At 38.7% G+C, this 22169-nt stretch overlaps 1 protein-coding gene across 6 annotated transcripts in view; it reads right to left on the reverse strand.

The window, feature by feature from the left end:
- The window catches only part of CKAP5 (cytoskeleton associated protein 5), a 106934-nt gene that overhangs the window by 76502 nt on the left and 8263 nt on the right, over positions 1-22169 (reverse strand). The window contains exon 1 of one of the 6 annotated variants that reach the window (XM_077863097.1): positions 4811-4935. The exons of 4 other annotated variants lie outside the window; for them this stretch is intronic. The gene's annotated coding sequence lies outside the window, so the exon portion shown is untranslated. Of the gene's footprint in view, positions 1-4546; positions 4697-4810; positions 4936-22169 lie in introns of those variants that run through there. One more of the 6 variants, XM_077863098.1, reaches the window with a different exon arrangement.

Genomic DNA, 22169 nt, shown 5'->3' on the forward strand with positions numbered 1-22169 from the left:
TTCTGCTCAGGTCATGAGCTAGGAATCATGGGATCGAGCCCTCTCTTAAAAAAAAAAAAAAAAAAAGCAACTCCTAAAACTCAACAAAAACCCAATTAAAAAATGGGCAAAGGACTGGACTAGATATTTCTCCAAAGATCTACAAATGTTCAATAAGCACATGCTCAACATTATTAATCATTATGGAAATCCATATTGAACTGTAAGATACTATCTCACACCTGTTAGGATGGCTACTATTGAAACAATAACGAAACAAACAAACAAACAAACAAAAAACCAAGTGTTGAGGGGCACCTAGGTGGCTCAGTGGGTTAAGCATCTGCCTTCAGCTCTGGCCCTGGCCGTAGTGATCCCGGGGTCCTGGAATCCAGCCCCACGTGGGGCTCCCTGCTCAGTGGGGAGTCTGCTTTTCCCTCTCTCTCTGCCTGCCACTCCTTTCTCATGCTCTCTCCCTCTCTCTCAAATAAATAAAACGTGAAAAAACAAAAACAAGTGTTGATAAGGATGTGGGGAAACTGGAACTCTTGTATACTGTTGTTAAGAATGTAAAATGGTGGGCAGCCCCGGTGGCGCAGCGGTTTAGCGCTGCCTGCAGCCTGGGGTGTGATCCTGGGGACCCGGGATTGAGTCCCACGTCGGGCTCCCCGCATGGAGCCTGCTTCTCCCTCTGCCTGTGTCTCTATGAATAAATAAATAAAATCTTTAAGAAAAAAAAAAAGAATGTAAAATGGTACAGTTGCTGTGGAAAACAATGTCAGTTTCTCAAAAAATTAAAAATAGAATTATCATATGATCCAGCAATTCTACTTCTAGGTATATGTCCAAAAGAATTGAAAGCAGGGTCTCAAAGACATATTTGTACACCTACATTTATTTCATAGCAGAATTATTGATGATAACTAAAATGTGGAAGCAACCCAAGTGTTCATCAGTGGATGAGTGGACAAGCAAAATGTGGTATACACATAAAATAGAATATTATTTAGCCTTAAAAAGAAATTCTGACATTTGCTATAACCTGGATGACCCTGAGGCCCTTATGCTAACATGAAATAAGACAGCCAAAGAGAGACAAATACTGTATGATTCCACCTGAATGAAGTAGTCAAAATCAGAGACACAAAACAGAATGGTTGTTGCCAGTGCATGGATGGATTGAGGGATGGGGTATAAAACTTCATTTTTCAAAATGAAAAAAAAAAAAATATGGAGATAGATGGTGGTGATGGTTCCACAACATAATGAATGTATCTGATACCAGTGACCTGCACAGTTAAAAATAGTTAAGATGGTAAATTTTATGTTGTATGTATTTTAGCATACACACACACAAAAGAAATGAAGTACTGATAAGTTCTATAACATGGATGAACTAAAAGAAAACAGTCATAAAGAACCACATATTAGTGTGATTCCATTTATACAAAATGTCCAGAGTAGACAAGTCTATAGAGACAGAAAGCAGATCAGTGGTTGCCCAGGACTGAAGTGTCTGGGGATATTAAAAGGGTGAAAGCAAAGGAGTATGGGATTTCTTTTTGGGGTAATGAAAATGTTTTAAAACTGACTGTAGTGATGATTGTACAAATCTAGGAATATACTAAAAGCTATTGAATTGTATAAATGGTAAGTGGTATGCAAATTATATTGCATTAAAATTGCTTTTAAAAAAAATCAAACTAACAAAGTTTACTAATAAAAGTCTTGAGAGAAGATAAGAATGATTTGTTCAAGCTATTGATCATTTTACATGTGCATGGATTGGCTGCACAGGCTAGAGTTCTTTCTAATAACAAGATCTGATAATAAGGAATTATTGTATTATAATTTTACCTACAGCATTCACATTTACTCAATTTCCCTATGGGCAAACTATGATGTGCCTAAGTTTACAGGAGTACAAGTAAGAAGTCTAAACAAATAATCATAATACAAAATACATTTTGTGTGGAAAGTGCTTTACACAAGGGATTAGTAAGGGTTATGGTAGTTCAATATAGGATTAACCTCCAGTGAGTGAGGGATGGTCAGTGAAAATCTCACAGAAAGGATGGTATCAAAAAAAAAAAAAAAAAAAAGGATGGTATCCGAACTCACATTGATGAATGACAGATGGGATTTTCAAAAAACAGACAAACTCAAGTAGAAGAGGAGACATTCTAGGCTGGAAAAAAAAAAGGGCAAAGTCTTGGAGACAGGAAAGTACAGAGCATATTCAGAGAACAACGTCGGCTCCATTTACTACAGTCTAAGACGAGGTAGATTAGGGTCTCATCATGTAGAATCTTAAATATTAAGCTAAACAGAAGATGCTGATGACTGGAGCAGGGCAATGACAGTATCCTATCTACTTCAGAAAGATAAATCTATGTAGAATGGATTGCAAGGGAGAGGAAAATAGAATCTTGATAGGAAATTATTACAGTACTCCAGGACAAAGATAAGTATGAGTCAGAACTAGGGGATGGAAATGGAAAGGATGGGCAGGGGAGACTGAAAGGAGTTACATTAAAGAAGTGAATCAGTAAACCTTAGCAAGTTAAGAATGTGGGAGTAGGAAAAGTCTAGTAGGGGACTCCAGTCTCGGTGACTGGGAGAACAGTAGTGCTTATGACATAAAAATGTCAGAAGTAGTTCTGGGTTGTTTAGTTTTAGGGAGTGGAGAAAAACTGAGGAATATGATAAGTTTGATTTTAGACTTGAGAAATATGATCTTCAAGTGATTGGAAATATGGCCCCAGAGGATTCTGGATTTTATAAACACAGATGTGGTAAACTGAGTTGTCATTACATAGTAAGATTTGATGCTTCAAGAGTGAATAAAGTTGCCAACAAAGAGAAGCATTAATAAAATTAATCTAAACTATATATATATAGTCATATATATAATATGATATAATATATATATAAGATGCTTGCTATGGTTCATTCAATCTTAGTCCAGACGACAAATGTTCATATTTTCAAGTTATTCAGAGCTCTCAAGAGCCTTTACCCTAGGCTGAAACAGAGGCAAAGACAAGGAAGCCAGCTAAAATAAATCTGTTCCACAGAAATATTATAATCCATTTCCATTGTTGTATCTAAAATGTCTTCCAAAGAGCTCAAATACCATACAGTCTACACTACTGCTGAAAAAGGTTTAGATGTAATTGTTTATTTTTAGACCAGGGGTTAAGAAACATTTTCAAGGTCATACATAAAGGCAGAAATTAGGATAAATTTCAAACTGATTTTTCAGTTTAGTATTCAATTGAACAAATCACCTATTAAGTATGCATTATGTATTATTATAATATATAGACACAAGCAATCGATGCATGTTCTCAATCATCAACCAGCTAAAAATAAGGCACCAAGAGACTAGTCATGAGTGATGTTAGAGCTGGGCCTACAATCTTTATCTCCTTTCTCAGTCCACCAACTCTGCCGCACCACTCGTAAGTCCAAGTATAGTGTTTTTTAAGTTCCTATAACTTGACAGTCTATAAGAATTATACAGCTGCTAAACAGTCTGTTTTAGCTTTCTACTTGGGAAGTAGAAGTGGCAGTGAAACTATTATATGGCTAATTCCCAAGCTCTTGACCTACAAAAGCTCTTCACTATCACAATACAAGAGATCTGGATCTGATTACCATTCCTGGACTCTCACTTCTGGCTAAGGAAATGCTACTGCAGAAGTATAGAATAAGTGTGAGGGAAGTGTGAGGAAAATTTCTGCCCACTGAAAAAGCAACCCTTTTGAATAACCAATATAGTATGATAATAGACTCACTCAAAAAATGATAATTATAAAACAGGGATAAAACAGAATACACATACAGGCCCAGAAAGCTTTCTCAAACCTTTATCGAAAGGACAAACGGATTAAAGAAGCATAACAATTATGTAACTGTCATAGAAAATTTAAGACTTTTATCAATTGGTCAAGCCAGACAAAAAGCTCATTTCTAAGTAACCAGTAACAAAATGACAAATCCTTCCCTCTAATTTAAACAACTTCACTGCTTCCAGGTAATTCCGATTAACAAGGACAAGTGTTAACCTCTTGTTGGGAGTATTCTGTATTATCAAGAAGCCAGAGAAATCTGAACTGCTTCTCTTGGCAGGTTATCTCAGCAAACTTGGGTGTGCTTTGCTGTCCTAGTCCTGGGATGATGGCCTCTCACAAATTCCTTCTGAAGGGAAGGGTAAAGAGCTGTCCCTTACACATCCTGATATTCATATTAGCAGGACAGAAGATTAACTAGACTCTCCCTAGGAGATGACCACTGTTAATGTCTCCAAAAGGGGGGCCCGCACCAACACAGGCCTCTGGGGAGATGGAAAGCTAAACCGGCTGTGAATTAGGTCAACTTCCACAGTTACTGCTCAATTGTACCAAGGCAGCTGAAAATCTAATGCTTACTCATCCCTAAACTACCCAGGTCTTCAAATCCCAGGCAAAGGACTCAAGGCCCAGGACACTAGATCCAGCTCCACCCATCCAGCTCAATAGAGCTATATATATATATATTCGGGTAAAAGCAATCCTCTCCTCACCCCAAGTAGGAACCAGTCTGGGGCAAAGCCTGGTCGGTCGTGGACACCGCTCAACCACTGCATATCCAAACAAGCACCCTAGGGCTGCTGTCACCACCCAGAAGTAGAGCAGATGCCCCAGGCTTTAGCTCACTGCAGCCGGCATTGTTTACGCTCTTTCGCCGCCTAAGCCTCTGATAGGCCAGGAAAGTCCCCTGCACTGTCCACCAGGACTTCCGGCATGGGCACAGGATGCTTGACCCTCGCCCGCAGTTTGACACTTACGCTCCCTGGGCAGGGAGAGGTCTGGGGGCCCTACGGTCCGAGCAGAATCAGCAGGAATACCCGGCGGGCCCTGGCGGCATTGGTGCGGAGGGCCGCTGGGAAACGCCTCCTCCGGGGGCGGGGCCCGGAGCTCGCTGTCAGAGTGCCCGCCCCACCTCGGCCCCCTCCCGGCACACTCTGAAGGCTTAAAGGGGCCGCACCTTCACCCAGAGGTCTGCAGGACTCAGGGTGCTGCTTCCAGCCCATAGGGTTTCCAAGGCATGAGGCAAATGAAGCACCAACAGGAGGACTCTAACCGGGTTGGGTGTACCTCTTTCTTGGTGGCAACACAGGCAACGTTCCAGAAACAAAGGAGATGACCAGGTCCTACTATCACAATCCTAATCTCGGCTCCAGGGATGAAAAAAATTGCTGCAGGCAATAGCCAAAGCATCAGGGTAAATATATAGCACCTATTATGTAAGCTGCTTATTCCATTAATTTGAGCAGTTAGTGTTCTTCAAATGGTAACTGAAAGGCCCAGAAAATAATTTGGGCAGGCTTCATTGCTTCACCTCACCCTTTCACTGCCTTCCTTCTCTATACCATGAGAAATCACCGACAATGATAAAAGATAAGGTAAGAAGGTAACAGGAAGTGAAATGGAAAACATTCTCATTCTTGTGAGCAAAATGTGCTAAGAATTGGCACAAGAATTCAAAAACTGACCAGGAATTCACTACAGGTCTATGCAGATAAAGAAATCTTGTATGCAAATACAATTGTGATATGCAGTCATCGAATTCAATATAAAGAGTTCTTGAGAAAACTATATAGAAACTGGATTATTATCTCAGGGAGTAAAGTAATGGTCCCTGAGGCTGTCAGAGAGTTTTAATTCTCTTTTCATAGGAGGAATTTTTCCTCAATCTCAGTTTACAAGGTTTGATGGCATTTTGTGTCTCACACCATCGGGAAAGAGATTTATGTGTTTACCAAGCCTATATTGCTCCATCTAATCTAGATGAATAAACACATCTTATTAAAGCCTTAAACTACCACCATACAAGGGTGGGAATCAATTTAGTGAAGCAAAAGACCGTTTATAAATATCCAAACATCCTCCATCTCAAACATGAGTTCAAGTGGAAATATAAATTCCAACGGACAGGCATGGAAACTGCCCTTCTTACTAGGGAACAGACGGAAGTTACAAGATCTTAGAGAATTCTAGGATCAGGCTGCTGGGAAGAGAAATGGATTCATATTAGAAATAATGTGATTTTGAACTGCAAAGAAAATCTCATTTTAAAGGGCATTTAACTGTGAATGATACTTTTGAATTAGGTAATTAAGACCTTTCATTCTATCCCCATGAAGCATATCACACCATTCTAAGGGTAATGGTTTGCAGATCAGTCTCCTCATTAGATTGTGAGCACCTCAAGGGCAAGTGCTAGAATGTATCCTAATCCTTTTCTCCCAGGGTGATACAAAATGAATACTTAATATTTATCACAAAAATTAGGACCAACACTTTCTTTACACAAGAGTCCAGACAACAGTCAATAAGCACAGTGAATATATGTATGCATGCACACACACAAATGGATAATACCCAGTGCTGTGCTTTAGTGAATCAAAAATTTAAAGAGAAAAAAATCCACTGATTTTACAGTTCAGTCTATCAGAACTCAAAATTATTTTTATAGGGATTTATAGCTTTTGTCCCAAATGCACATTTTATATAAATACTCCTGAAAAATTCTCAGATATTTTACCAAATATCACAGTCTAAACATAACCCATCTTATTTTGGTTATTATTATCTTTACTATATACCATGAGGAAACTAAACTGGACAAGTAAAACTTCATAATTCAACAAATTACCAATTAGTAGTAGTCTCCTTAACATGGCAACATGGACTCTGTTTAGGAAATGATTTAGTAAATATTATATATAGAAGAGAACATAATAAAATAACAATTCATGTATTAGCAAAGTGGGATTTCTTTTTTCTAACGTTTTTCTCTGTAACACATCAACACAGAAAAATATTTAATGTGCATATAACCAGCAAGGGAAAAGGAAGTTTTAAGCATTAACTAGAATTCTTTATTAGATCATATTCAATGAAAGAAAGAGGCCAAGTTAATTATTAAGAGTATGGACTCAAGATAGAATGTTAGTTCAAATCCTGGTTGCAACCATTTATTAGCTGTGTGGCTTTGGACAAATTCCTACCCTCTGTGCTTCTGTTTTCTATATGTAAAACGGGAAAAATAATAGTATTTACCTTGTTGGGTTATTAGGAAAATTAAACCACTTAAGTTTATTATATTTGTAAAGCACCTAGAAGAGTACCCAGAAGAAAGTGCTATACATTAGGTATTTGAGAAATAAAATATACAATGTTCAACAAAGGCTGCCTACCTTTTCCATCACATTCCTTTTAAAACTAAAAAGCTAGGGCACCTGGGTAGCTCAGTTGGTTAATCATCTGACTCTTGATTTCGGCTCAGGTAATGATCTCAGGGCCCTGGGATTGAACCTGTGCTGGACATGAAGCCTGCTCAGGATTCTCTCTCTCCCTCTCCTCCTCCTTTTCCTGGGCTTGCTTGCACACATGCACAAACTCTCCCTCTCTGTAAAACAAAATAAAAAATAAAACTAAGAAGCAAGGGCACCTTGGTGGCTTGAGTCAGTTGAGCATCTGCCTTTGGCTCAAGTCATGATCCCAGGGATCAAGCCCTGTATCGGGCTCCCTGCTTCTCCCTCTGCCCCTCCTCCCTACTTGTGTGTCTGCTTGCTCTCTCTCAATAAATAAAATCTTTAAAAGAAAAAAACTAAAAAGCAAATGTATACCATTGACTGCTCCTAGCTCCTTGTGTTCCCAGCTGTCAGCAGTCATTAACGGAGTATTAGAGAGAGGAGAGATTCCCCAAGATGAGAGCTTTTAAGATGAGGTTTATTAAGGTATAACTTACATATAGTAAAATTCACTCTTTCTGGCACATATTTCTATTAGTTTTGGCAGACACAGAGAATCCAACACCACGATCAAGAACATTTTCCTCAGCCCAAAATATTCCTGGTGCTTCTTTGTGTCAATCATGGGGCAATCACGGATCAGTATGCTGTTCCTACAGTTTTGCCTTTTGCACAATGTCATATTAAAAAAACAAAAAAACAAAAAACAACCATACAGTGAGTCTTCTGAGCCTGGCTTTTTTCACTTATAATACAATTGAGATCATCCATGTTGCTGCACACGTTAGTAATCTATTCCTTTTTACTGGTGAGTAATAGTCCATTGTATCATCAAACACATTTTGTTTATCCATGTTACCATTTAAAGGACATGTGGGAGGGTATGATTGAGACTTTGGTTCAGGGCTGATCCTTGGTGTGGGGATAGAGTCCCATATCAGGCTCTCTGTAGGGAGCCTGCCTATCTCTCTGCCCCCCGCCCCGTCTCTCATGAATAAATAAATAAAATCTTTAAAAATAAAATAAAATAAAGGACATGTGGGTTGTTTCTAGATTTTAGCAATTATGAAAAAAACCATTACAGATTTTTGTATGAACATAAGTTTTCATTTCTGTTGGGCAAATACCCAGGAATGGGAATGCTGGGTGGTATGGTAAGTATATGTTTAATTTTAGAAGTCACTGCCAAACTGTTTTCCAAAGTGGCTCTATGAACCATTTTGCATTCCTCTTCCATCAGCAAGGTCTGAGACTTTAAGTGCAATTAGTTTATGTCTTAGTACTAATTTCTAATATAGCTCTATATTTTTATACCTATGAATTAAAGCCAGATCTTTCTTCAACTTGGTATTAATGGTTTGTAACTTACTCTTCCACTTACAAACCAGTTATTGATCATTTGGTATGAATCTTAAATGCTACTTCGTAACACTTTCATAGGGAAATATCAATGAAAATTACTCTTTCAAATCTGGATCAACAACAGAACAAACCAAAGCATATATTATATACCTATCAATGGAACTGTTTTCTAACATTCAGATGAATTTATCCATAGCCTTAATATCTCTTTATATAACAAGTCATATTAAACATCTTTATCAAAAGTATAATTCTCTTTTTAGTTTTTTTTTTTTTTTAATTTTTATTTATTTATGATAGTCACAGAGAGAGAGAGAGGCAGAGACATAGGCAGAGGGAGAAGCAGGCTCCATGCACCGGGAGCCTGATGTGGGATTCGATCCCGGGTCTCCAGGATCGCGCCCTGGGCCAAAGGCAGGCGCCAAACCGCTGTGCCACCCAGGGATCCCCAAAAGTATAATTCTCTTGATTTGAAAGCAAAAGAAGCTTTAAGAAAATATTTTAAAACTTATCATTTGTCCACTATTACAAAAAAAAAAAAAAAGAAAAAAATGCTTTAAAAAGGGGGTCTGGAATTTTTGTACATTGTAGGTTAGCATGGAGAAACTGATACATCCATTTTGGAAAATGTTTGTTATTAACCCACTCCCGAGAAAATTGAGAACATGTCCACACAACAACTGGTATATAAATGTTAATTAATAACAGCATTAGTCCTAATAGCCCCAAAGTAAAAACAACCCAAAAATCTATCAACTGATCAAAGAGTAAACAAAATGTAATATATTCATACAATGGACTATCACTAAGCCATAAAAAAGGACTGAAATAGCATATATGCTACAACATGGGTTAACCTTGAACACAATATGCTGAGTGAAAGAAGCCAGATGCAAAAAGCCACAGTTGGGGGATGCTTGGGTGGCTCAGTGGTTAAAGCGCTGCCTTCAGCTCAGGGCGTGATCCTGGAGTTCCAGGATCAGGTCCCACATCAGGCTCTCTGCATGGAGCCTTCTTCTCCCCCTGCCTGTGTCTCTGCCTCTCTCTCTCTTTCTCATGAATAAATAAATAAAATCTTAAAGAAAAAAGCCATGTTGGAGGATTCTGATCATATGATATGCCCAAGTCAGGCAAATAAACAGGACAGAAAGTAGAATAGTGGTTACCAGGGGCTGCGGCGGGTAGAAAGAGAAAGGGGGAATGAGGAATGATAGCTAATGGGTATGAAGTCTCTTTTTTGGGGTGATGAAAATCTTCTGGAATTAGATAGTGGTGATGGTTGCAAAACTATGTGATGTGCTAAAAAGCTATTGAATTTATGTATTGAATTTAAAGGATAAATTTTATGGTATGTGAATTATATTTCAATTAAAATACCCATTGACAGGAGAATAGATAAACAAGCTGTGGTATATTCACAGAAAACATAGCAGTAAAAACAAATGAAGACAACTATTAGCAAAAACAGATGAATTTCACAAACCATGCTGAGAGAAAAATAGCTAGTACTAAAGAACATAGAGTATGATTATATAAACCCAAACAATATACTGCTTAGGAATATATACATTTGTGGTTAAATTTAAAACAAAAGTACAAGGGACACCTGAGTGGCTCAGTTGGTTAAGCATCTGACTCTTGGTCTCAGGTCATAATCTCAAATTTGTGAGATTGAGCCCTATGTGCTGGGTGTGAAGCCTGCTTATGATTCTCTCTCTCCTTCTCCCTCTGCCTCTAAAAAAAAAAAAGAGAGAGAGAGAGAGAGAGAGAGAGAGAAGTACAAAGAGGATAATGTTGAAAACTCAGCATAGTAAAAAAAGAAAAAAAGGCAGGGAAAAAAAATCCAGGATACAATCCAGGAAGGTTGCAATGGATATTGTTTATGATCTATTTTCTTAAACTGGGGGTGGTAGGACCATGGGTGTTTCTTTTTTAAATTTATAACATAAATAATTTATTCTATTTAAAATATATTAAGTATTCCATGAATTTAAAAGTGAAAGGAAAAAAAAGCTCTGCCTCTTGCTAGTAGGAGTTTATAATTTAAAAAGTTACATACTAAAATAATAATAATAAAAAGTTACATACTACAGTGTTCAGGTAGAAGTGTAGGAAGGCAATTTTTTTCCCCCTATCTGGGAGGAGCACTGGGCTGGAAAGAAGAAAATTTACATCCCCAAATCCCTGTTTTACCATTAACTAGTTGTGAAACCTCGGAGAATTCATTGAATCTTTGGTAACTTTAGTGCGGTCATGCATAAAACAAGTTTGTATCAACAGCTCTCCCACTTCTAAACTTTTATGAGACAGTGCTTCACAACCACTATTTATACATGATAAACAGCATGTTTGCAATTCCAAGTTCTCCAGTACTACATTTGTAGCTAATGTTAAATGTTTGGAAAATGCTTCTACTTCAGTGGTAAAATCTCATAGCCCATTGTAGTGATAATCTGAAACCAGTTTGCATACATGTAGGTTCTACCACCATTTGCCTTTTCCAGGTACTCTCTTCTTAATTTTTTTAAGGGGGGGAGGTTTAAGAGAGAAGAGAGCTTTCAGTCACTCTCACCCTGGCAGAATAGATTTTCTCCCCAGGCCAAAAAGAAGGGATTCACAAAAGCCACTCAAAAAGCACAATCAGGCTCTTCTGCCTGTCAAAGAAAGTAATGTGGTAAAAGGTGAAAACACTGATTCAAGAAGTCAGAAATATGAATTGTGTTTCCTTCTCCAAATACATAGTACAGGGACGCCTGGGTGGCTCAGCGGTTGGGCGTCTGCCTTCAGCTCAGGACATGATCCTGGAGTCCCGGGCTCCCTGCAGGGAGCCAGCTTCTCCCTCTGCAGGTGTCTCTGCCTCTCTCTCTGTGTCTCTCATTAATAAATAAATAAAATCTTAAAAACAAAAAACAAATACACAGTACAGGGAAAGAAAAGTTTCTGAGTCCTCTAGTCACATCTAGGCACCATTTGTGGCACCAAGAAGACAGTATCACATTCAGAGCAGGTCTTCTCATGGCCTCTACTCAGGGCACCACACCCAGCTGAACACTCTATTATCCACTATCACTCAAAAGGGATTTAAAAGTTATATATTAAAAGCCCAGGAGAAATGGCTTCACTGGGGAATTCTACCAAACATTTAAAGAAGAATTAACACCAATCCTCCTGAAACTCTTCCAAAAAATTGAAGAGAACATTTCCAAACTCATTCTATGAGGCCAGAATTACCCTGATATGAAAGCCAGACAAAGCCACTGTAAGAAAACTATAGGCCAATATTGCTGATAAATACTGATGCAAAAATCTTCAAAATACTAGCAAAATGAATCCAACAGCACATTAAAAATATTATACCCCATATCCAAGTAAAATTTATTCCTGGAATGCAAGAATGGTTCAACATACCAAAATCAATCAATATAGTACACCATAACTCATTACAAGAACAAAGGACAAAAACCACATGATCATCTCAGTTGATGCAATAAAAAGCATTTGACAAGATTTAACACCCTCAATGATAAAAACACTCAAACTAGAAATATAAGGAAACTGCCTCAACATGATCAACATGATAAAGGCCATTTATGAGAAGCCCACAGCTAATATCATGGTGAATGGCTGAAACATTTCCTCTAAGATCAGGAACAAAGGGGAACATGGGTGGCTCAGTGGCTCAGTGGATAAACATCTGTCTTTGGCTCAGGTGGTGATCCCAGGATCCTGGGATCAAGTCCCACATCAGGCTCTCCAAAGGGAGCCTGCTTCTCCCTCTGCCTATGTCTCTGCCTCTCTGTGTCTCTCAAGAATAAATAAAATCTTAAAAAAAAAAAAAAATCAGGAACAAAGTAAAGGATGGCTGTTCTAGCCATTCCTATTCAATATCGTATTGAAAGTTTTAGACAAAGGAATTAGGCAAGAAAAAGAAAAGGCATCTAAATTATAAAGGAAGATGTAAACCTATCTGTTTGCAGATGACATATTTTTTATGTAGAAAACCCTAGAGACTCCACAAAGGAAAATTGTGAGAATAAATATATTCATCAAACTTGAAGAATACAAAATCAACATGCAAAAAATCAGTTGTGTTTCTATAAGCTAATCACAACAATTTGAAATTAAGAAAACAACTTCACTTACAATAGCATCAAAAAGAAAGAATCCTTAAAAAAAAAAAAACCAAAAAAAAAAGACAAAAGGAAGGAAGGAAGGAAGGAAGGAAGGAAGGAAGGAAGGAAGGAAGGAAGGAAGAAGGAAGGAAGGAAGGAAAAAGAAAGAAAGAAAGAAAGAAAGAAAGAAAGAAAGAAAGAAAGAAAGAAAGAAAGAAAAAGAAAAGAAAGAAAGAATCCTTTTGGTTAGGAATAAACCAAATCCAGGAGGTGAAACTGATTGCTTCTCAGCCTTTTGGCTAAGATCAAATGCAGGAGGTAAAACTGAAAATTACAAAACAATGCTAAAAGAAATTAAAGAAAACAAATAAATGGAAAGACAACCCATGTCCATGGACTGAAGAATTTAATAACATGTCCAAACCCCCAACAGCATTTTCTTGCAGAAATAGAAAAGTTCATCTTAAAATTCATATGGAATCTCAAGAGAGCCTGAATAGCCAAAACAACTTAGAAAAACGCTGGAGGACTCACATGACCTGATTTCAAAACATATTACAAAGCTACAGTAATCAAAACAGTATGGTACTGGCATGCAGACAAATATACCAATAGAATAAAACAGAAAACCCAAAGATAAACCCTTATATTTAGTATCAAATGATCTTTGACACTAAAAGGGGCCAAGACCACTCAATGGGGGAAAAAAGTCTTCTTATATAATGGTATTGGGAAAACTGAATATCCACATGCAAAAAAACAAAGTTGGATTCTTATACCATATACAAAAATTAACTCAAAATTACTAAACACCTAAAGAGATAAAACTGTAACATTCCTAGAAGAAAAACGTAAGGGAAAAGCTTCAGGACATTGAAATGGTCAATAATTTCTCAGATATGATGTGCACTCTAAAAAAAAAAAGAAAGAAAGAAAAGAAAAATACAAATCAAAACTACAATGAGATGATCAACTCACACCCATTAGGATTATTACTATATATATAAAAAAATCCTAAAATAAATATTGGCAAGAATGTACAGAAATAGGAACCCTTGTACACCATTGGTAGGACTATAAAATGCTTTAACTGCTATGGAAAATATGTTGCTCAAAAAATTAAAAACAGAATACCACATTACTATGTGTCCATCAATCCCACTTCTGAGTGTGTGTATACATCTATGCATATACCTATCCAAAATAATTAAAAGTTGGGTCCTTTTTTTTTTTTTTTTTTTAATTTTTTTATTTATGATAGTCACACACAGAGAGAGAGAGAGAGAGAGAAGCAGAGACATAGGCAGAGGGAGAAGCAGGCTCCATGCACCGGGAGCCCGATGTGGGATTCGATCCCGGGCCTCCAGGATCGCGCCCTGGGCCAAAGGCAGGCGCTAAACCACTGCGCCACCCAGGGATCCCTAAAAGTTGGGTCCTAAGAAGATTTGCACACCCATGTTCAAAGCAGCACTATTCACAATATTCAGAAGCAGCAGCAACACAAATGTCCACTGAAGAATGAATGAATAAACAAAATGTAGTATATACATATAATGGAATATAAGCTTTAAAAAGGAAGGAAATCCTGTTACATGCTACAGTATGTATAAACTTTGAGAACATTAAGTGAAATAAACCAGTCACAAAAAGACAAATACTGTATGAGCCACTTACATGCGGCATCTGCACTAGTAAAATTCGTAGAAACAGAAAGTAGAATGATGGTTATCAGAGGCTAGGGGAAAGAGGAAAGAATATACAGATTCAGATTTGCAAAATGAGAAAAGTTCTGGAGATCTGTTTCACAACAACGGGAATATACTTAATTTAAAATGACTTAATTGGGATCCCTGGGTGGCGCAGGGTTTGGCGCCTGCCTTTGGCCCAGGGCGCGATCCTGGAGACCCGGGATCGAATCCCACGTCGGGCTCCCGGTGCATGGAGCCTGCTTCTCCTTCTGCCTATGTCTCTGCCTCTCTCTCTCTCTCTCTCTCTCTCTCTCTCTCTCTGTGTGTGTGACTATCATAAATAAATAAAAATTAAAAAAAAATAAATAAATAAAAATAAAATGACTTAATTAAAAGTGGTAAATTTTGCGTGTTGTATATTTTTACCACAGGTTTTAAGAAGTGAAACATTCATCCATTCAACAAAGTGCTCTGTAGCTATTTAAAAAAAAAAAGGATGATGAAGCCTAAAGTAAACATTTAAATTTTAATGTGGAAGAAATACATTACTAAGTTTTATTTTTTTTTAAGATTTATTTATTTATTCATAGAGACACAGAGAGAGAGAGAGAGAGAGAGAGAGAGGCAGGCAGAGACACAGGCAGAGGGAGAAGCAGGCTCCATGCAGAGGGCCCGACGTGGGACTCATCCAGGGTCTCCAGGATCACGCCCTTGGCTACAGGCGGCGCTAAACCGCTGCGCCACCAGGGCTGCCCCATTACTAAGCTTTAAAAAGAAAATTGGAAGACAGTATATGAAGTCTAGTTCATTTTTGTGTTTGGTAAAACTATATACAGGGATGTATATATACATTGGTAGTAGGCTGATAACAACCCCCGAAGACACTAGATTTTAATCCCTAGAACCTGTAAATGTCACTTTATTTGGAAAAAGTATCTTTACAGATGTGATTAAATTAAGGATCTTGTGGGGCAGCCCGGGTGGCTTGCTTCAGCCAGGGTGTGATCCTGGAGACCCGGGATCGAGTTCCACGTCGGGCTCCCTGCATGGAGCCTGCTTCTGTCTCTGCCTGTGTCTCTGCCTCTCTCTCTCTCTGTCTCTCATGAATAAATGAAAAAATCTTTGAAAAAAAAATTAAGGATCTTGAGATGAGATTATCCTGGATTATATATGAATGGGCCCTAAATGCAATCACATATATCCTTCTAACAGAAAGAGAGGGAAATTTAACACACACAGAGGAAAGCCACATAAAGGCAGAAAAGAGTAAGATTAGAGGAGGCTTAAGTGATGTGACATAAACTAAAGAATGCCAACAGATACCAGAAGAGGTGAGCAAGGGATTCTCCCCAGAGCCTCTGGAGGAATATGGCTCTGCCTTGGTTTTAACCTTCATAAGACTGATCTAAATTGTGTTGGACTTCTGGCCTCCAGAGCTGAGAGCGAGCAAATTTACGTGGTTTTAAGCCACCAAGTTTATGGTAATTTGTTACAGAAGCCATAGAAAACAAAAATACATTGTATATGTTTGAAATCACATACAAATTTTCTGGAAGGATCCACTGTTTACAACGGCTACTTCTAAGTATGTCTAAGGGGCTGGCTAAAGAACTTTTACTTTTTACTTTTTTTTTTTTTTTTTTTTTTTTTTTATGATAGTCACACACAGAGAGAGAGGCAGACACAGGCAGAGGGAGAAGCAGGCTCCATGCACCGGGAGCCCGACGTGGGACTCGATCCCGGGTCCCCAGGATCGCGCCCTGGGCCAAAGGCAGGCGCCAAACCGCTGCGCCACCCAGGGATCCCACTTTTTACTTTAATATCTAGCCATTCTTTTGTTTGTTTAAGAGTTTATTTATTTGGGATGCCTGGGTGGCTCAGCGGTTAAGCATCTGCCTTCAGCCCAGGGCGTGATCCTGAAGACCTGGGATCGAGTCCCACGTCGGGCTCCCTACATGGAGCCTGCTTCTCCCTCTGCCTGTGTCTCTGCCTCTCTCTGTGTGTCTCTTATGAATAAATAAATTTTTAAAATCTTAAAAAAAAAAAGTTTATTTGAGAGAGAAAGAGCAGGAGTCAGAGCAGAGAGGTAGGGAGACAGACAAGCAGACTCCATGCTGAGGGCAGGGCCTGATCTCATGACCCCAAGATGATGACCTGGGCTGAAGCAAAACCGAGAGTCAGATACTTAACCAACTGAGCCAACCAGGTGCCCTCTTAGCCATTCCTTTATAAAACAAAAAACAAACTTCAATTTTTTTTTAACTTTAAAATTCCAGCTTGGAAACTTAAAGCTGGTTTTGTCTATACTTATCCCATAAGCTAAGCCTCACTTCTCTCCCTTAACATTTTTTAGGTACCGTATCTCCTTTGAAAGAAGGAACAGATCTTCTTTATTACCCCAGCATCTAGCACAGTGCTTCACACTCTAACATAATTCCTAAAATGACACCATTTCATCAGACTATAGAAGTCTTAAATATATAATAAATGTGTTCCTTGAGTTATTTATAAATAAAATTTTGTATGTTGAATGTGTATTCAAATAGGTCAGAAAGGGATCCCTGGGTGGCGCAGCGGTTTGGCGCCTGCCTTTGGCCCAGGGCGTGATCCTGGAGACCCGGGATCGAGTCCCACGTCGGGCTCCCGGTGCATGGAGCCTGCTTCTCCCTCTGCCTGTGTCTCTGCCTCTCTCTCTCTCTGTGTGACTATCATAAATAAATAAAGATTTAAAAAAAAAAAAAAATAGGTCAGAAAAATATACATAATAGAATTCTGAAGCAAACCCTTTTTTAAAGTGAGAAATCACTCAGCAACAGATTTTGAAATTTTATGAGTTTTGCCACTGTTTTCTTAGGTACCCATTCATTATTATAAAATCCATTAAAAGACGGTAATTTTAATTTTAGAATCTTTGATTTTGGCAAAGCCATACAGTAGAATAGTTGTTTGCAATAAATCTGATTGTAAGAAAGCTCTAGTCAAGATTTAATTCAATCTAAACCTGTCATCTTGGGCTCTGGAGTTAGATCTGAGTTCTAAAACATGTTCTGTCACACACTAGCTGAGCCTCAGTTTCATCATCTGTCCAAACAGCACGATCTTCATGTGATTCCTTATTTAATACACACTTCTAGAACATTCACTATGTGCCAGGCACTATTCTAAGCACTTTACATTTATGGACTCATTTAAATTCTTATTACTCTGAAGTGATATAATCATCTTCATTTTACAGACAAGGAAACTGAGGCATAGAGATTAAGCAACTTGCCTAATGTAATTCAACAAATGTAAAAATTAAATGAGATTTTGCCTTATACATGTTACGAATCCCCCTAACATCCACACATTACTCCCCTGCCTCACAAGGACATTTGCTTGTCCAATCATGTGAAGTTTCTCTGTTAGGCACTCAGCTATGGGCTGAGTATAGGTTGTACAATATATTAGCCTAAGGCCAGCTCCCAGAGAAACTGATACAGGCATATCTCACTTTTTTGCACTTTCCAGATACTGTGGTTTTTATAAATTGAAGGTCTGTGGCAACCCTGCATCAAGCAAGTCTATGGGCACCATTTTTCCAATAGCATTTACTCTTTTAATATTTTACTTATTTATTTTTTAAGTAGCTCTATGCCCAGTGTGGGGCTCGAACTCACAACCCTGAGATCAAGAGTTGCATGCTCTGGAGTGCCTCACTGGCTCAGTCATTTAAACATCTGCCTTCAGCTCAGGTCATGATCCTGGGTCCTAGGATCAAGTCCCAAGTCAGGCTTCCTGCTGAGTGGGGAAGCATGCTTCTCCCTCTCCCCTTTAGTCATGCTCTCTCTCACTCTCACTCTCTCTCAAATAAAGAAAATCTTAAAAAAAAAAAAAAAAAAAAAAAAGTTTTATGCTCTACTGATTGAGCCAGCCAGGTACCCCATGCTTCTCACTTTAAGTCAAAAGCTGGAAATGATTGAGCTTAGTGTGGAAGGCATGTCCAAAGCCAAGATAAGCTAAAAACTAGACCTCTTACACCAGGTAGCCAAGTTGTGAATGCAAAGGAAAAATTCTTGAAAAAAAATTAAGAGTGCTACTCTAGTGAATGCACAAATGGTAAGAAAGTGGAAAAGCAGCCTTACTGCTGATATGGAGAAAGTTTTAGTTGTCTGGATAGAAGATCAAACCAGCTACAATATTCTCTTAAGCCAAAGCCTACTTGAGAGAAAGACCCAAAGCCTAATTGAGAGCAAGACCCTAAGTCTCTTCAATTCTATGAAGGCTGAGAGAGGTAAAGCTGCAGAAGAAAATTCTGAAGCTAGCAGAGGTTGGTTTCGTGCTTAAGGAGAATAATCTCCATAACATCAAAGAGCAAAGAGTAGTTGCAAGTGCTGATAGAGAAGCTGCAGCAAGTTATCCATAAGATCTAGCTAAGAAATCAATGAAGGTGGCCTCACTAAACAACAGATTTCCAGATGAAGTCTTCTATTCAAAGAAGATGCCATCCAGGATTTTATAGCTAGAGAGGAGAAATCAATGCCTGGCTTCAAAGTACAAGCTAACTCCTGTTGGGGGCTAATGTAGTAAGTGACTTTAAGTTAAAGCCAATGTATATTTACGATTCTGAAAATACTAGGACGCTAAAGAATCATATGCTAAATCTACTCTGCCTGTGCTTTATAAATCGAACAACAAAGCCTGGATGACAGCACATATGTTTACAACACATTTTACTGAATATTTTAAGCCCATTGTTGAGACCTACTGCTCAGAAAAAAAGGATTCGTTTTAAAATATTACTGCTTACTGACAATGCACTTAGTCACCCAAGAGCTTTGATGGAGATGTACAAGATTAATGTTGTTTTCATGCCTGCTAACACAACATCCATTTTGCAGCCCATGGATCAAGGAATAACTTTGACTTTTAAATCTTATTATTTATAAAATACATTCCGTAAGACTGTAGCTGCCATAGAGAATCCTCTGATGGACCTGGGCAAAGTAAACTGAAAACCATCTGGAAAGGATTCACTATTCTAAATGCCATTAAGAACATTCATAAAAAAAAATAAAAAAAAAATTAAAAAAAATTCATGATTCATAGGAAGAAGCCAAAATATCAATATTAACAAAGTTGATTCCAACTCTCATGGAGGACTGTGAGGGGTTCAAGACATCAGTGGAGTTGGGACACCTGGGTGGCTCAGCGGTTTAGAGCCTACCTTTGGCATGATCCTGAAGTTCCCAGGATCGAGTCCCACATCATGCTCCCTGCATGGAGCCTACTTCTCCCTCTGCCTTATGTCTCTGCCTCTCTCTCTCTCTCTCTCTCTCTGTGTCTCATGAATAAATAAATAAATAAATAAAGACTTCAGTGGGGTAAGTAATTGCAGATGTGGTAGAAATAGCACAAGAGCCAGAATCCAAAGTGGAGCCTGAGATGTGGCTGAATTACTGCAATCTCATGATAAAACTCTAAGGAATGAGGAATTACTTCTTATAGATGGACAAAGAAAGTGGTTTCTTGATATAGAATCAACTCCTTTTTTTATTTTTAAAGATTTTATTTATTCATGAGAGACACAGAGAAAGAGAGAGGCAGAGACACAGGCAGAGGGAGAAGCAGGCTCCATGCAGGGAGCCCAATGTGGGACTCGATCCCAGGTCTCCAGGATCATGCCCTGGGCTGAAGGCGGCGCTAAACCACTGAGCCACCTGGGCTGCCCCAGAATCAACTCCTAATGAAGATGCTGTGAAGACTATTGAAATGACAATGCGGGATTCGAAATATCACATAAACTTAGCTAATAAAGCAGCAAGGTTTGAAAGGCTGACTCCAATTTTGAAAGAAGTTCTACTGTGGGTAAATGTTATCAAACAACATCACATGCTACAGAGAAAGCATCTGTGAAAGGAAGAATCCATTGATGCAGCAAACTTCACTGGTGTCTTATTTTAACAAATTGTACCAGCCACTCCCATCTTCAGTAACCACCACCCTGATCAGTCAGCAGCCATCAACATCAAGGCAAGACCTACCAGGAAAAAGATTACAGACTGCTGAAAACTCAGGTGATGGTTAGCATTATTTTAGCTATATATACAGATTTTTTTTTCTTTTTTTCTTTTTTTTTTTTTTAGATTAAAAAAATTTTTTTTTTCATTTTAAAGGGAGACAGCACATGCACAAGTAGTAGGGGGTGGGGGAGGGCGGGGGGGAAGAAAGGCTGGGGGGGGGGGCGGGGAAGAGAATATCAAGCAGGCTCCATGTCTAAGAGCCTGATGTGGGTCTCGATCTCATGACACTGAGACCTGAGCCAAAATCAAGTCAGATGCTTAACTGACTGAGCCACCCAGGCACTTCACAATATATTGTCATTAAGGTGTACGGATTGTCATAATGTTATTGCACATTTAACAGACTACAGTGTAGCGTAAACATAACTTTTATATGTGCTAGGAAACCAAAAAATTCATCTGACTCACTTTATTGTGATACTCACTTTATTGCAGTGGTCTGGAACTGAACCTCCAGTATCTCTGAGTTATGCCTGTAATTAGGGCTGAGAACTAAAGGAAATAGGGATTAGCCAGGCAAAGGCATAATGAGTGGAGATAATAGAGAATGTTACAGGCTTGTGTGTGAAAGCCCAAAAGAGCTAAGCAAAAGTAAAGAACAGAACTATAACTCAAGTGGCCAAGCAGGGGCTAAAAAGGGCCATATTATACAAACCCAGTGACTTTATTCAAGGAAGGAGTACTACAGATTGCCTGGCAACTACCAACTACCACTCAAGAAATGGTAACTATCATTATTGTGTTGTTAATAAGCATCATCCCAGCCATTCAGGGATTTTTTAAAGGATTTTATTTATTTATTTATTCATGAGAAACACAGAGAGAGGCAGAGACATAGGCAGAAGGAGAAGCAGGCTCCCTGAAGGGAAGCCCAAAGGGGGTCTCAATCCCAGGACACCGGGATCACACCCTCAGCTAATGGCAGATACTCAACCACCGAGCCACCCAGATGTCCCCATTCAGGAATTTTAGAATCAGTTCAGACTTAAACCCATATTTGAGTCCTCTGGTCCAAGAAAGACCTAAATTAGGGTAAAGCTCTTAGGATCAAGAAAGATCAGTCTTTTCTGGTTTAAAACAAGACTTAAAAGTGTTTATTTTATTTTTTATTTTTATTTTTTTTTAATTTTTTTATTTATTTTATGATAGTCACAGAGAGAGAGAGAGAGAGGCACAGAGACATAGGCAGAGGGAGAAGCAGGCTCCATGCACCGGGAGCCTGACGTGGGATTCGATCCCGGGTCTCCAGGATCGCGCCCTGGGCCAAAGGCAGGCGCCAAACCGCTGCGCCACCCAGGGATCCCTTAAAAGTGTTTAAAACAAACACTTTGGGTATACAGGTAATCTATTCCTTGTTATCCTATAGAAAGTAGTTTTACTATTAATTAAAAAGTAAATGTCGGGATCCCTGGGTGGCGCAGCGGTTTGGCGCCTGCCTTTGGCCCAGGGCGCGATCCTGGAGACCCAGGATCGAATCCCACATCGGGCTCCCAGTGCATGGAGCCTGCTTCTCCCTCTGTCTGTGTCTCTGCCTCTCTCTCTCTCTGTGACTATGATAAATAAATAAAAATTAAAAAAAGAAAAAAAAGTAAATGTCATTTATAATACTCAAAGGGATTGTCCATATTTTGTTTGGAATAATCTCCCTTATTAAACATTGTTC

This window comes from Canis aureus, chromosome 21, assembly GCF_053574225.1.
Source record: "Canis aureus isolate CA01 chromosome 21, VMU_Caureus_v.1.0, whole genome shotgun sequence".
Classification (NCBI taxonomy): domain Eukaryota; kingdom Metazoa; phylum Chordata; class Mammalia; order Carnivora; family Canidae; genus Canis; species Canis aureus.